General features: G+C 23.8%; 1 protein-coding gene across 11 annotated transcripts in view; it reads left to right on the top strand.

The window, feature by feature from the left end:
* LOC108003690 (microtubule-associated protein tau) overlaps positions 1–17,195 on the top strand; it is a 69,013-nt gene that overhangs the window by 20,877 nt on the left and 30,941 nt on the right. For 2 of the 11 annotated variants that reach the window (XM_062083229.1, XM_017066120.3), the window contains exon 1: positions 9,038–9,431. The exons of 3 other annotated variants lie outside the window; for them this stretch is intronic. The gene's annotated coding sequence lies outside the window, so the exon portion shown is untranslated. Of the gene's footprint in view, positions 1–2,138; positions 2,282–4,621; positions 4,743–9,028; positions 9,432–17,195 lie in introns of those variants that run through there. 6 more of the 11 variants (XM_062083233.1, XM_062083231.1, XM_028669645.2 and 3 more) reach the window with 6 other exon arrangements.

Below are 17,195 nucleotides of genomic sequence, written 5' to 3'. Positions count from 1 at the left end.
ATATTAAGAATTATTGAGTGATATTTATTTTCAATAATATCGGTAATTTTTAAATTATGATACATTATGTCTTCTTCATAAAAATAAATATTTCCATTAATATCTAATAACTGATAAAAACAATATAGAAAATAATTTTCTAACAATATCTCATCGTTCTTTAAAAATGATTTTTTTACCAATGTGTTAACTTCGTTTTACAACACATTTTTAATTTAAATCAATTACATGTCGTGCATGTGTTAATCGCAATTTTTTCCTTATCTTATCTTGTAAGACAATAATTATGAGATAATAATTAATAGATAATAACTATTCTCTTAAATCAAAAATAATAAAGTAATTGACATTTAAAATAATATTATTATTATTTAGTATAGATTAACACTATAGTATTAATATGGGTGTAAATATTTTCTAATGATAGAAGTCATTATGCTGTATATAAAATCATAAGTATAGCAAAGAAATAAATAGTGAAAAATGTTTTGAAAGTAGGTTTTATTCTTTCAATGCGTCATGATTTTTAAATAAGTACGTATTGACTAGATATTTTTATATTAATATTATTAAAATATTATTGGAAAAAAGAAGTATAATGAATAAATTTTATATAGAATGTAATTAGGCAAAAAGATACAATAATAAAACTTGGAAAATTTATAATCATTGTAATTAATCAATATAGATTTTAAACTTAAAATTTGATTTTTTGTAGTAATTTTTAATAATGATAATATTTTTTCTCTTAACAAAAAATTTAATTGAATCAATATAAACTATATGTTGCATTTAAATGAAAAAAAAAAAGTACCAAAATTCTGTAAAAAAGAAAATAAAATTTTATGTGTATATTCTTTGATATTTTTCAACTATAAAATAATAATTATTTTATTCTTTCTATTCACAATCGATAGACAAAGAGTAATAATGGTACAAATCATGTATATTTATTCTATTCTCCAATCTTTCCTTTTTTAAATTCTATTCTATTTTAAATATTATATCACAAATTACTAGAATTTTACTTTATCTTTGACACTTTACATATGAAATAATCTTAACAATTCTTTGACATTAAAGATACAAAAATATTTTCCTAAAATTATGCATAATACCTGTGTTTATGCACTGTTTTTATAAATGAATCGAAGAAATAAAAGTCGACTAGAATGTTACATCAAGACAAATTAATTAATTGTTTTGCAACGACCTTGATTTATTATGACGTGTACTATGATATCAACTTCCTACGTTCATTTCCGCTCGACAAACGTGAACATACTTTCATCTTGGTACCTGGAACCCTAATGACACATTGTCTCCTTTGATGAACCGATGAATTGTGTTTTGGGAAGGCGTTCATCCGGGACGAGTCGTAAAGCCCTAAGGTTACATAAATGTCACGACTCGTGCTCGTCTATTCGTCCGTTTGTCGATGCATTTACAAATAAAGAGGACCAACGCCCATGTGTAAATTGACGTGACACTCGAACAATTGGATCGTTCATTAGGAACGATGTGGTGTGAGTTCATTTTTAGAAAAAAAAGAAAAAAATAATCGAAATAAAAACTGGATATTTACATATGAATTTACCATATGAACTTTTTATTAGTAAAATAACAATTGGATACTCGTTATACGGTGTCGGGTTTATTTTTAGAAAAATATCTTGAGAAATTGGAACGAATTTTATCGTTTATAAACAATTGGTGTTTCTTTATTTAGAAATATCTTCGTGCTTTGATAAAAAAATTTTAATGTTATTACAGGTAATTAAAATAGGATTACAACTCGAAAAAAATTGGAAACTATCTCCTTTGTAATTACATCAAAGAAACAAAAATCTTTCTAATCGTCGAAAAACAGAATTATACGTTGATCATGAAACAAAATACTACTGATTTTGATACAATTGATACAATTCAAATAATTAGTAATTGATATGTTGCATTTAATATAATCTTTCATATTCGTTTATTTTCACTTTTGATGAAGGAAACTAAGAAGAATTCTAACGCGAGAATATTATTTTTGCAAGGTATCTTATCTTACCTGGTAATGAATATCAATAAGGAGCATGCACGAGGGATAAGTTAAATTATCGATTTTTAACGGTAAGAGAGAACTCCGGTTCGTGGCTCGATTCCAAGGGGGCGTTTGCATGGCTTCCATCGTTGTGGATTAGTAATCTTCGACTAGACTACGGGGGACAGTACACCCTATGAAAAAAAAATTCTTCGCTGTCTTTAGTCAATCTTAAGTTAAAGTTAATGTCAGGTAATGTCAAGACAGTTTTATCTTAATACATATTGTTTTTATGATGGAAAAAATGTACGATGAAATGATAAAAATGATCATTTATAAAATCTGTTTTTCTACGAATAATTGCATATGATTGTTGAGAAGTTGAAGTTGGGTGAATTAGAATGTTTAAAATTATATATTCTTGAATGTATCTATTATTTATGATAAATGTTTTAAGATTCGTGGATGAAATTTTATTATCCAATTTTTTTATTCTTTTTTATAATTTTATTAAATCTGGACAATCATATTTATCATCAAAGATGGATGATAAAGAAAATAGAATACGTTGAAAAAATTTTTAATTTTTTGAAATTATAAAAATAATTATTTCCAAGAATAAAATTATTTAATATTTTTTTTTCTTCCTCTTTTTTTTGAGAATGTAATAGATTTCAATCAAAATTTATAGATTCATATTCATAAATGTAAATGTAATTATATTTCACATCAAAATCATATTGTTACTAGAATATTTCAAAATTGAAAACGGATTTTGTTAATTATGTAAATGGTACAGAGGAAATGATAAAAAATATGGCAGAAATGTAAAATTTTTATGCCATAAAATATTTCAGAATTGTTATATATATGTGAGGATAAATTTTGTATCAAATTATTAAAAATTAAATATTTACAGAGAAATGCTACAGAGAAAAAATATATCAAATGAAAATGAATCCGCAATCGGTATTGAGTTTATCTCCGTCGGTACATTTGATTTTAAATAATTGAGAAAGTTATCATAAGTGTAAATACACAAACTTTCGAAAGCGAGTATTCTTACCGCAAGATGGTTGGAAAGACCAGTATTGATTTTATCATAAACGAGATTGTTTATGATTTTATCGTACAAATAACGACTGATGGTATAATTAAGTGAAGAAATTTATTTTATAAAAAAGAATTTTAATTTTATTAATTTTATTTTATAATAACGATAATTATTATAGATATTATATAACATGAAAAAATAAGTTTTTGAATAATCAATATTCTCTGATTTTATACAACATAATAATAATTACTATTATTTAAATATTGTTGTTGTTATTCGTTTTTCTTGTAAAAATTAATAATTATTTTTACAAAAATTTATAACTTATTGTTAGAATTCGATTAAAAGTATACAAAATAAATAACAATATTATTTTTAAATAAATTGTAATTTTTATGAAATATAAATGTTTTATTCATAAATAATATGATAAAATTTTGTGATAAAAGTGGGACAGTTATTGCATCAAATATAGAGAAAAATATATGTCGCTAAAACTAAGAAGATATTAAAACTTTTTATCACCAAAAGTAACTTTTGACGAAAATTGTGCTCACAATTCTAAAATGTCAGAATACATACATACGTATATATATTATAATAATCGCGTGAGTAAGTTATTTGTTTGCAATTGTTTTTAAATTCAATTTACTATTCTCTTTTTTTGAATATTTTATTTTAAATATTAATTTCTCATGTCAAGAAAAATATTTATTTATTTGTTATGTATTGTATAATAATACATATTTAAAATAATTACGTACTGAAATTAAAGTTATATTTTTTGAAAATATTAATAGACAAATTTATGAATTGAAATTGAACAAATAAAAATAAATATAAAAATTATTAATCTTTGTTAATCGTTTTTTAATAATTTAAAATAATATGTATATATTTCTAAATCACTAATTATATCATTTATTAAAGAGTATAATGTATTAATATAAAATTAGATGGAAATCTAGTTTTTAAATTTGCAAAAATCGAATTTTGTGAAATTTTCTAAACTTAGAATGTTTCTTCTCTCTCTCTTTCTTTCTCTCTCTAAAGAAATATTTATTTTGATGAATTTTTGGAATTTTTCAAACTTAAACTCATAATCAGCTAATAGTAATAATAATTATTTGATTCGTAAAAAATTTAAAAAATTTTACGCAAGTTATTTTTCTCACGGATTTCAAGAATTTAAAATTACAAAAATAACAAAAAATTTTGAGATTCAAAAATTTAAATGATGACTTTTTAAATGATCCATCCTTATAATTCCCTACATTGGAAAAAAAATATTCCACGATGGCAGGAATAACTTTTCAATTTATAAAAATCAATTTAAGCCATCAAATTCATTATCAATGTAAGAAAAACATTAAAAAGAAAAGATTTAATGATGAAAACAGTTTATTAATTTACACATAATCCAAATAAATAGAAAAATTACAAAATATTATTTCATTTTTATTAATATATTTTATTAATTTACAGAATTCAATTTACAACAAATTTAATAACGATAAGTCTTTATTTTATTTCAGGTAAAAAGAATCAAATCCTCATTGTTGAATTAAAAGAAGCTATGCAGTGAAGCAAAATCTCCAGCAACCAGAAATAGTCGACAATCGTGAATTTGATATTTTCTGCAAACAATATAGTCACGTATGTAACATTTTAATATTATTTTATCATCGATCTTCTCGTATTTCTGTACAAGAATGTGGCGCCTGTGGGTCGCGACACAACACATTAGTTCGTCATTTGTCGATAATATCGCCACTTGGAACATGGTATTAGGGTATACCACATTGAGAAATGAATGAAACAACTGTTTCATTGAAGAAGTTTGACTGGATCTTTATACAGTTAACAACATGTAACCGACGATGAAGCGCGAAATAAGCAAGGGATATATCAATGATGGGCTTACAGCTACTGGATAATTAATCAATGGAGATACAGGCGAACTCTATAACCTCTATAATTTAACTTTAACAACATAACCTCTAAATTTGTTAAATCTTTAATGTGAAAAATTTTACGAGCGGAATTTTATTATTGTACTTAATTTAATTTTTAGATGTATTAGTTTTGAAAATTCAAACCAATATTTAAAAAATTAAAATTTACCTTTCTAAGTTTGTCTCTAATATTATCTTTTATAGGAGAAAAATGAATATTACTGAATAACTTCTATAAATCGAAAACCTTTATAAAATTATAGTTTTATTTATTCTCTTTTTATTTGAAATCTCTGTAAATCGAAATATAAATTGAGTTATTACGCTTTTAGGTTAGGTTAGATTAGATATATAATATTATTACTATACTAGTACTAATAATTGAATTCAAAAAGACTTTTATAAATCAAATTTATATAGTAGTAATATAATTCTAATTATAATGATTATGACAGAACAATCTGTCAATAATCATTCGATAGTTTTGTTTCAACTAATAAAATTATAATAACATCGAGTGGCCGAAAACAACAAAGTCGATACTTGTGAATGTTCCTCTCTTTTATTTCCCCATGCAATTGGAAAGCTATCAACCCTTTTCAATGTTCCATAAAATTTTTATGGCTTGAAAACTTTGGTAAGATGAAATCTCTACAAGATTTTGTTTCCCTTTTTTTGAAATACGAGTTGCCAAGGTTTTAGCGTGTTATGATGATCTCGAAAATATTAGTCTCGTGACTCCGACTGAGCGATATTTATCAATGACTAGATAACATATTATTAAGCGAATTATGGACACGGTGATAAAAATTTTATTATCCTACCGTACATGCATTATAAAAAAATTCTACTTTGTGTTTTATATTTTTAACGGTATTCTACGGATTATAAAATTGTTGTACTTCTACTTCTAAAATAAATCAATACTATTAAATCAAGTGGATCGAATATTAAAAATTTTAAATTTTAAATTTTTTACTCTTGCAATATCAGATTACTAATAAAAATATCATTTTTAAATGTTATTCGATATGCGTATGACAGGTTAATTGATACAATTTTTAAAATAAAATTAAAAACTGCACATTACGAATTTATGTTTATATTTATATCAATTTGGAAGAATAAATTTTTATAAAGATCTGACTATCTTTATACACAGAAAAAGAATTGTAAAATTGATAACAAACTATAATAATAAAAAAATCATTCATCGATGGAAGATTAAAAAATAGCTTTGCTCTTTAATAAAAAATAGCACGTCTAATTGTTAATTAAAATATTTTATTTATCAAATAACTTTTCGTCTCGAACTTATAAAATTTTACATCTTTTTCACCTTTCTTTTGAATATTTAAAAAATCAAAAATCTGATGTTTATATACATTTTTATCATTAGATATAAGTTAGATAGAAATCAAAATTATACTAGAAATATTTATGAAATTAAATTAAATGTTCTCAATGGTCACTAAAAAAAATTATAATCAATTCTTGATGAATCTTGATATAAAAATTAAAAAAAACCTTTAAATTTTTTATAAATAATCGTTAAACGAATCCTTGAAATGTTTTATCCTACATGCATAAACTATTTATACACAGATATCAAACTCTAGAGACAAATTCTTTAAGAAGAGAATTCTATCAAAAATTTACTAGGAAGTTTGAAATATATCAAGCTAACTAGGGTGCCATTGCATCAAGGTAATAACACCGGAATTAAAGTGGCCGACTAGAAAAGGGTGCGCCATGCTTTATTCGCGCTACAGGCCATTCGACTCTTTCGTGCTTACAAGATAAATGTATATTTGCCCATAACGAACGAGAAAAGTTACGGTAATTAGAATGGAAGCGAACGACGTGTTTAACTATTTTCTGTTTCCTTTCCGAATTCGTGCTGCTGAAATCGTATTTTCGAACAGATACAAAGAAAGAATTAAAAAGATTTGAGGAGATATATTATTAAATGAATATAGACATATAACAAATCATAAGGAAGTTGATATTAAGTTTAATATTATTGAAATAAAAATGAAGTAAAAATATAGAAATATAAATATAAAAATATATATATATATATTAAATGTTAGATTGAAATTTAATATAATAATTGTGTGAATTGATTTAAGAACAAAAGTAATCACGTAACAAAATTTTCATGCAGTAGAATAAGAAACAATCAGCATTTCATTCTCTTTAAATCTTAAATCATCAAGTTCTTTTTTCAAAATTATAAATATCTTGAATTTGTTCTTTTATTCAAGTTTTTTAATCATGTTATGATTTATTTCTGTCTTAGTAATATATTTCGTATGTACTTGAATATTAATAATTCAATATTTTAATATTGAATTATTGTAAACAGAATTTTAAACAGAAAAAAGAAAAAAAATTTTATATGTATATGTTTATATATAAAACATTCACACAACAGAACATTTATATAACTCTATGATGAGGCAGATTTTACTATTTTATTGTTATATTTTATGCATTTGAAGAAATATTTATGTAGAAATTTATTCGAAACATTGTGTAATATTTATATAAGTCAATATAATTGTATAGAACATTATTCTTTATATTTCAATATTAACTATTGTGGAATATAAAATAATTTAAAATATATTTTCAATATGTAATTATTAAAAATATAAAAGAGAAAAAAAATACACAAAAATAGTTTAATAATTGATTTTTCATTACTGTTTGAGCTGTATTCTTTATTAGATATTTATTTAAAAAAAAAACTTATAAAGTATGTACAAAAATTTTAAAGTTAGCTGATAATAATAAATTCAAGATTTCTTAAAATAAAACTTTGCTAGATTATCAAAGTTTCACTAAGTTATCACTAAACTCGAATTAAATTCCATGAACAATTTTCCACCCCAAAAATCTCAACTTTTCAATTCACTTTCGTGTTCGTCAAGTGTACACTCTCAACAAATCTCCGATTACATAACTGCTTATCGCAAGAATAAACTTTTTCCTCGTTCTCTCTCTTTTTATTACTTACTTTTTATTTAATTATCGTACAAAATAAATTTCAATATTTTATCAGAATTATAATATTATATCACGATTGGCCAATTATCGAAATAAATATTTAATTGAACAACAATTTGAATAAAATTTTTATTTCATTTTTTATTTATTACACTTTATTTATTATATTTCATTCATCTATTTATTTCATCATGAATATAAAAAAAAAGTTTTTTTATTGTGGAATTTCTATTCTATTCTAAAGTCATTTTTTTTCTTTATTTATGTCAAAGTATATTACTTTTCATACTTTTCGACTAATGCACTTTTTAATCTCAGACGAAATCTGTATTTCTTATGTACGAGAAGCTATTATTCCTTATCTTTTATTTCCTATTATATGAAATAATCAATTATTTGAAAATAATTCATTTCTAAAAAAAAATTTGAGCGAAATTTATTACAAATAATAATTAAAAATTAAAAATTATTATTTCGAATAATGTTATTCATTATTTGATAAATAATATATATTAATTGAGATTATGTTTTTTATTTGGTTAATTATAAATATTTGAGATAAGGCCTAAATATTTGGGAAAATATCAAATCAAAGAATTAATTATTTAAGAAATTAATATGTACTTTTTAATAGAAAATTTGTTTTTAAAATGATTTTCAGAATATGAACAATAATTATAATGTAATAATGTTAATCAAAATACAGTAACATTTGATACTACATGCTATTTATTTTTATCGAAACAAATAATTTATTTCATGATATATTAAATAAATCATTTAATTGTATATAAATATTTCTATTTATTTTCAATATAAAATACTTTATATAACGTAATTAAAAATTTAAAAATCTAAAAACATTCAAATTTATTGTCAAATATAATTTTAAAATTCACATAACCATTATTTCAAACAAATCTATTTCGTTCGAATATTCCTTTTATATAAAATAAAAGATATCCAATCCTAATCATCTCTAACCATTGACCGAAATTCTACCAATCATCCCTTCTAAAATTTCTTCTGACAGAAAGCACAAGAAAGAAACTACTATCACTAACTATCGCGTGTATGAAAGAAGAAAAAAAAACAGTCCAGTGGTACATAATTTATCGATAGATTGTTTCGTAAAAGCTCGACCGACTGGGTGGGTTATCGAGTGAGCTGGTTAGGTTAGGTTGGGTTGTCTCGTCGGGCGTCGAGGCGCAGGAGCAGTGCACATCAGGACAAACGGACCGACGTGGGACGAGGGACGGACGTACCTTGCCGAGGAAGGACTTCCAGGTCTTTAAACGGGCTAGTTTCTCGTGAGACACTGATCGACGGACAACTCTGGAACCGTATTCGACAAACTACTTCTAAATTCTCTAATCAGGTAAGAGACACGCTGTTATCCAAGCACCAATAGCATCCAGGCAGCATCATACGTGATTGGTCAATTCTTGATCACATAGGATCCTGGACTGTCTTTCGTGTTGTCACTGAGAAAAATCGAATAAACGACAAATGTACCGTGCTTTTTATTTTTCTTTTAGAATTCGTGTAATATGATTTAGATTTATTTTAAGCGTAGTATATGTGACTGGTCAGTTCTGGATAACGTAGGATTCTGGATTGTCTTTTGTGTCGTCACTGAACGATCATCGAACGAACGATTCGGAATATATAACCGTGTCTTATTTTTATTTTTTATTTCTAGAATTTTTGTATCATGATTTGAAATCATTTTAAACATTGTTCACGTAGCATACATAGTTGACCAATTCTGGATTATATAGAATCTTTTATTATCTTTCGTGTCATCAAAAAAAATAGAATATACGATTCAGAATACAGGGTTTTTTTATTTTTATTTTATTCGAGACTCGGATATTGTGGTTTGAAATTATTTTGAGCGTGGATATTTTAGGATTGGATAGAAATTATGTCTGTGTCATATGATTCTGACGCTATACATACGATGCCTCGCGGAAGAGTCTAGATTCTGTGACCTGTATTCGCAGTAGATAAGTCTGGAGGATCCTAAGATGATTTTTTGTATCATCATTTAGATTAAGGAGTCAAAATTATTAATTTTTTAAGAATCATGAATATGAAATAATTAATATTTATTTTAACTCTATTAATATTTAGGTTTGTTATTTGTAACATTTTCTTATTTGAAAACATTTGCTATCGATTATATTGCAAGCTTGTAATATTTTGTCGCTAGAAAATTATTCAGAAGTTGAATAATTATGGCTGTTGACGTAAAGATTTTTATTAGAATAATTTTTAAGAAAAAAATGTCTCTTGTAAGGAATATTATAGCTATGGCATCGATGAATAGCACTGCTTATGCAATTCGTAGCTCAAGCAACTCGATAATTTGTTTTTAAATGGTTTCAGCCGATTCAAATTATTAGTGCAATCACCCGCAATAGTAATTGGAAGCAAACATCCATAGGCGTATAGAATACTTGCACAATACCTAGTTACATGTACTTAAATGTGCACTCTTCATCTAGTTCATTCTCTCAGTATTTTATTTAATTATTATGTCCAATTTATTTGTCCCTTCTCGTCTTCGAATCGAATAATATAATTCCTAACAATTCTTGACGTCAATATTTTTTGTTTCATTGTTTGGTGGTATTGTGTACGACAAGATAGCAATAGGATGATGAATATAATATCGAGCGACTGAAATGTAGCATTTGATGACCACACGAGGAAAACACGATGAATCATATTTTATATTTTTTTCAGAAAAACAATTTTAAAGCTTGAAAAACTGTCAATCGATATTATATTTCAAAGAAGAATATTTTCCATTTAAAATTAAATAATTCTTTCATAAATTTTAAATCGTTATCTTTAACATTTTTTTGATTGTTTAATAAAGTTTTATAAATTTATTACTTTTTTCTCTATTTGTTAAAAATTTTAAGACAAGAAGTTGTCATATCTTTCAATTTTTTAATTAAATTTTATTAATTTATTAGCTAATTTGTTAAAAATTTTAAATAGATCGATTTATTTCCCTTTAATTTTACTTTTTTTAATTTTTTAATGAAGTTTTATAATTATCTTAGATAAGGATTTATCATCTTTTGATATTTTTTTAATTTTTTAATGAAATTTTATTGATTATTAGCTTTTCCTTATTTATGAAAAATTAAAAAAAAAATTATTTATCATTCTCGTTGATATTCTCTTATTTTTAAAAAATTTTTTTAAATTTAATAAATTTATTTTTTAATTTTTGATAATATTTATATTGTTTATCACTTTGATATCTTATAAAATTATTATAAAATTGTCTTTGATTTGTACGTCATTTCTTTAATCGTTTTATCATTAATATTTGTCCCCGAATTTTAATTTGTCCTATTTCATGACAAATAAAAAATTCGTATATTGAATATTTGAAAAAAATAAAGATAGCGTATGAATAAAACGAAACTTATTTATCATTCCATGTTCGATCTCTGACATGATTAACATTCTAATTCACAATTCTAAATATGTAACGATACGATTATCTTGAGAATAGAAGTTAAATTGATTCCAACCCTTCTAATGAATAATTCTATTTCATATTTACGTATACATATATTGAAATATATATATATTTTTTTTTACTATCAAAAAAAAATCAAAGCTGAGTAAAAATTGAAATATTTCCATTTCCATAAACAAATATTATTTAAAAATACTATTTCATTTTATATCATAAATCAAAGTAGTATTTCGGAAATATTATTTTATTTAATACTTAAATTACAAGCAAGTATTATTTATTATTTACTTTTAAATAAAAAGAAGATTTCAATAAAATATTAAAATTTGAAATACTTCTTATTATATTATTATATATATTAAAATTATTTATGGGATTTTCTATTAAAATACTCTTCAAAATATTTGAAATACTCTTTCTTTATATAAATATTATTTCAAAGAAAAATTAAATAAAAACATTCAAAAATAAATAACCAAATATACATAACCTCAATAATACATGTCAAAGCTTAAAGTTGGATCAATACGTTAAATTATTTTATCAATTATTTTATTATAAAGAAATATATTGTATATTGTAATAAATTTCAACATTAAATACTTTGATATACATATTTAAAAATCAATATAACATGTAAAAATTAATATTATAATATATTTACAAAAAAAAGATTGCATTAAAGGAACTATCTTTTGTTGAATTGTTTGTTACATTATACAATATTATATTTTAATACTTTTAATATTATTACTTCACAATTGAGCAAGATACATGAATTTGTTGACTCAAATTTTTTTTAATATTATTTTTAATAAAGCTATTAAAAACTCTTATATTAATGGAAATAATCTATAAAAAAAAGTCTATTTCTTTTTAACCTAAAAAAAAAATAAATAAACAAAAATTAATCATTCAAAAATCAATCATATTCTTTCATCATAATTCTTATATAATTTAAGTAGAAAAATAGATTCGAAATATCAGAGAGTTGAAAGCCTTTGTTACGAAATTTACACGTTTTTCGCAGTAAGAACAAAAACGTATGCGCATTTCTGATTCGTCTCTATCGAATCTCCATCGAGGCACTCGTTCGATAGTACAATATCGTGAAAGCACCTTTGAAGAGTTGAGCCTATGCTCGAGCACAGAATTCGAGGTGTCGATCGTTGATTGATTGATATCGACTGTACCACCTATCCTGTTGGCACTTAAATCGCTTTTAATCTCGGTTTTCTAACGTGACTTTCGAAATTCCTCTTCGAATATTTTATATTATCACGAATAAATGATTCTAAATCATGAAACGTAAAAATTCCTTTCTTTTCGTTTGACAAATGAATATATTGTTTAATTTGAATCTAATTGTCTTATTACGAAAATGTATATGAATTAGGTTATATCAAAAGTTCTTTTCGCTTCTTATTGAACAAATCTATATTTTTTCTAAAATATTCATAAATATATATAAATATATTTATACAAAATAAAATATTCCATGTCAGAATCATTTTCTTGATTTAATAAATTAGGTTATATTAAAAATTCTCTCTGTTTCTTATTAAACAGATTTGTATTTTTTTAGAATATTAACACAGTTCACTTTATTATTTTATCACTCATTTTTTATCACAATTTTGTATAAATATATTTACGCATATAAAGTATTTTAATATCAGAATCATCTTGATTCAAAAAAATGTATAAATTAGGTTATATTAAAAGTTCTCTTCGCTTTTTATTGAATAGATCTTTTTGTCTTCTAGAATATTTACACATATCATTTTATTATTTTATCATTTATCTTTTATACAATTTTGTATAAAGTATTTTAATGTCAGAATCATCTCTTTGATTCAATAAATTAGGTTATACTAAAAATTCGTTTCCTATTAAACAAATCTGTACTTTTTTAGAATTTTCATGATTCAAATTTTCATTTTGTATTTATCCAATACATTTTATTATTTTATCATTTATCACTTATACAATTTTACACTTTATGTACAGAATACTTAAACATATGAGATTCACTTTGAAACTGAAACTCCCATTCTATTTTTTTAAAATGATTTTGACTCGTTTGCAAAATATCAAGGCTAATTTACAAAAACTTTTACAAAAAAAACACTCTTTTATTCATAAACAAACAGTTTACGATTAAATTCAAGTAGTAGAGTTCGTATAAGATAAAATGATATTTATATCTATTTCATTACAACAAAAATTGCAATTCAGCCTCAAACGTGAAACTCGCTATCTTATTGGCGTATAACTCGTGACCATGGTAAATAGGTTAGCATTCAGGAAGCGTTGATGTGTTCGATAACCACACCATGTGACAATTGTACATCAACATTGGTGATGTACTCGAAGATGCTGTTGTAAGATAAAAGCAATGTCACCTGTACCTGCGGGTGATTCGCCTGTTGTTATCAGTCGTTAACCTCAATCCGTCTTTTCGTTTTGTCCGCAACGAGAGTCGTAAATAATCCGAGTGCACGCAAAGACGCGTCTAGCAGTAAAAAGTATAAAGGCTTTGAGTTGTTCTTTCGGTGGTGAGATTTTTGTCGCAAGATCGATAAAATCGAAATTGAAATGCAATGTGAGTGGTTATTGGAGATATTTGATATAATTATTGACAGATATTCGCAGAATTGAAATGCAATTATTAATGAATATTCATAGAATCGCAAATAGAATTCGTAGAATCGAAATTGAGATAAATTGAGATAAAATTGAATTTAAAATACAATATTTAAGATTTTTGCCATGAGATTCATAGAATCGAAATTGAATGCAATATTGTTAATAAATACGTAATTTATATTTGTGATTAATAACAAGAGGACATCGATTGAAGTGATTAAGTAATTTCTATTCGAAAAATATATAATACAGAATTTTTATAAATACAATTCAGTGTTTAATTATAAAATGTGTATAACACAAATATCAAGTAGTACATATAAACCATATCTTCTGTGAAACTTTTGAAACGCTTTTGAAACTAAAATTTATTTATACTTTAAAGATTATTGATAATTTTTATATTTTTTTTTTAATAGAATTATCTTGAAATTTTAGTATTCAAACAATATTGAAATTTAACTTAATCTAACCTAACCTGATCAATTCAAAATGTATGAGAAATCAAGAAAATTCTATCGTTCCTTTTATGATAGAAAAATAAAATGGTAGATATAGTAAAGTAAGAAAACATTTTATGAAACACGTGTAAGCTCTATTCTACAGACAATTCCAAATGATTGTTATGACTTAAAATTGGATACGTGATAGATTACATTTACATTTATATGTTTCTCTGCATTTCTACTGCATTCGATTCAACAGCAAATACAATAAATTTGAGGTTAATTGTCACGAGAATGTAAATGAAACTTTCTCACGTTAAATTCACGTTCTCTTAACTTTTTTCTTTCGAATTTGTAAATAACTTTTCTTGATATAAATAATCATCTTCAAAATTAGAAATAGAGGATCAAAGGATTTTTCATTTTTTCGACAAATTAAATCGAAATTACAACATTCGTAATTTAATTCTCTTCTCTGCATTGCAATTAAATAATTATTTTAATTAATAGTAAAATTTGTCTCGTATATTTCTTTTTCATTCTTTTTTTGCTATTAAAAAATAAAAAGAATAAGCAGTTGAAAGTTTAGATATTATCATACACATCGACAGCGTACATATAATAAGTCTTAAATATCTTCTTTATTGATATGACACGATTGCAAAAGTTGCAAAAGTTTTAACGAAAAGTTATATTCATTCGCTGACCTAAATATAATTAAAATAATGTTTGATCGATGTATCGATTCAAGGTAATAAGAAAAATAATTAAAATTAACGTATCCTCGTGTTAGATAATTCCATTCCATCATTGATGTTTTAATATGATAAATGAAAAATTCATAATTGTTTCTAAGCAATGGAGTTGCTAACAAAATTTCCACACATCGTTTGAATTTATTTTCAGACGATTACAAACGTCTAGATCTAAAACTGTTGCTTGAAACATCGAAATTCACAGAGAAGGATCTTCTTAAAATATGAAACACTGCCAAGATCTGCTTATTATCTCCTATAATCTATTTATCAGAGATGTCGAAATTTGAATTTCTTTTTTTTTTCTTCATTTTAATTTTATCAACTGACTGTTGATCAACTTAATTGATTCAATTAAATTCAATCAATGATTGAATTTATATGTTATTTTTGAAAGATGATGTGATTCACTAATTATTATATTTGAAATTATGAAAAATAATTTTATTTATATTAAAGGATGATTGTATTTATATTAAATTTATTCATCTATTTATTACATTGAAATTATAAAAGATATTAGATAGAGATGCTAGAATATAAAAAAGGATGAGAGTTGGCTAGAATCAAATTATTATCTAATTTATCTAGAGAGACAAAAACTTGAATTTTTTGCAACTAGTTGATTGCTTGAATTGGTTGAACTCATTTAAGTCGTTGACAAATTCCTATTCCTTAAGTATCAGGCTTGAAATAGCTACCACCTACATTTTAATATGACAATTAACAAATTCTATCTCCCACTATTTATAAAAAGCTGTTCTAAAATCGAAAAATTAATTGAAACAATATATGAAAAATTCTATCTTTGAAAACTTTACTTGTCGATTGCACGATTAATTGAATTAGGCAATCTGGAATTTTATTAAGCAATTATTCGTTAATTGAGTGATGATTACATGACCATATGTGAGCTGATTGGATTCCATTGTTTTTTGATCTAATAATTTTTAAATAAAGCGTATATGTTGCTCTTGATGATAATTGAATAAAAATTTGCAAAAATTAAAAAAAATATGTGTTCGCATCTCGATATTTTGAAGAAGATATTTTTAGTTTGAAAAATATTTGAATATTTAATTCTTTAGATATTTGAAGCAGATGTATCTCAGCTCAAAACTATTGTTGGTCTCTAAGGCTAAATGTGATGATTGACCTACTTACTTAGACAGTCAAGGAAATGATTAATCAGTGAAACATTCGTATTCATGAGGATAATGATCTTAAATACACAAAAATATTCTGTATAAGCTGCAAAAATTTTTATTAAAATTTATAAGAAAGTGAAGTTGTGAAGACAAATTTTTGAAATAAGTAAACATTTATTTTCTTGAATGATAAAATATCTTGCAAATAAGTTTCTCTTTTAAGTAATAATTATAATATAACAGTTAATAACAATATGTAGAAAAATGAATATTTAAATAAATTATAAGAAAGTAATAATATTTTCTTAATATATCTAAAACCAATCAATTTCAACATTATTATCAATATTTATTGATTATATAATGAAATAAATAATTTATTTACATCGAATTTAAGTATAAATAGTCACAAATATTTATTTATATTTTAAAAATTAAATGAAATAATTATTTTTTTATTTTTAATTTAATTTTATTCTGGTATTTTATTTGTTTTAATTTATTTTTCCAATTTTTCGAAAAAATAATTAACTGACAATCTAAAGTAACTTTTTAGAAAAGGATAATGATTTGTTGTTAGATAAGAAACTTAGAAAAATCTACTTAGAAAAATTTTAATCCAACTTGTGAAATAATAGT

This window comes from Apis cerana, linkage group LG12 (genome assembly GCF_029169275.1).
Source record: "Apis cerana isolate GH-2021 linkage group LG12, AcerK_1.0, whole genome shotgun sequence".
NCBI lineage: Eukaryota > Metazoa > Arthropoda > Insecta > Hymenoptera > Apidae > Apis > Apis cerana.
Note: the sequence above shows the minus strand (reverse complement) of the source record. Positions and strands in the feature narration are given on the sequence as shown.